We start from the raw sequence: 785 nt of genomic DNA on the forward strand, positions 1-785 counted from the left end.
GTACCCCACCTGCAGACACTGATGAGCATTAGCCCTCAGCAGGTTTTTTCCACAACATCCAGCTCTGCTCTAAACCCCAACATTTTCTTTGTTTATGGCCTCTACCTGTTTGAGGAGGTACACAGCAAATGTATTTCCCTCAGTGACTAAAGAGGAGGCAGAATTGGATCCCCTCAGATCATGTTTTCTATTCTTCCTGATCAAAAATATTACTATATCAGTAAAAATAGTTAAGTACTCACATTTATTCATTTGCATTTAGGGTTTACTGTTTCTTTTTTTCCAGAGTGGTATCTTCAGGATAAAATGAAATGCTATTCAAGTTAATTTTTCATTTAAAATGCTATTGGAAAGTGGAATATTCCTGTAATGCTGTTTACCAGAATAATGCACACTGGTACATGGGATTACCAGTAGGGTTCTTGAATATGTACTATACAAAAGTCATAGAATCACAAAGTGGTTTGGGTTGGAAGGGACCTGAAAGATCATCCAGTTCCACCTCCTGCCACAGACAGGGACACCTTCCATTATCCTAGGCTGCTCCAAGCCCACTCCAAGCTCCCAGACACTTTCAGGGATGGGGCAGCCACAGCTTCTCTGGAAAACCTGTGCCAGGGCCTCACCACTCTCACAGGGAAGATTTTCTCCCTAATATCTCATCTAATTATACTTTCTTTGCTCTCTTTGTTTTGTTTTATATTGAGTTTTTTTCCTTTTTTTTTTTTTTTTTTTTTTTTTTTTTTTTTTTTTTTTTTTTTTTTTTTTTTTTTTTTTTTTTTTTT

The sequence above is a fragment of the Empidonax traillii genome, unplaced genomic scaffold (genome assembly GCF_003031625.1).
Source record: "Empidonax traillii isolate 1590-97213 ecotype Southwest subspecies unplaced genomic scaffold, ASM303162v1 scaffold557:size1000685, whole genome shotgun sequence".
NCBI lineage: Eukaryota > Metazoa > Chordata > Aves > Passeriformes > Tyrannidae > Empidonax > Empidonax traillii.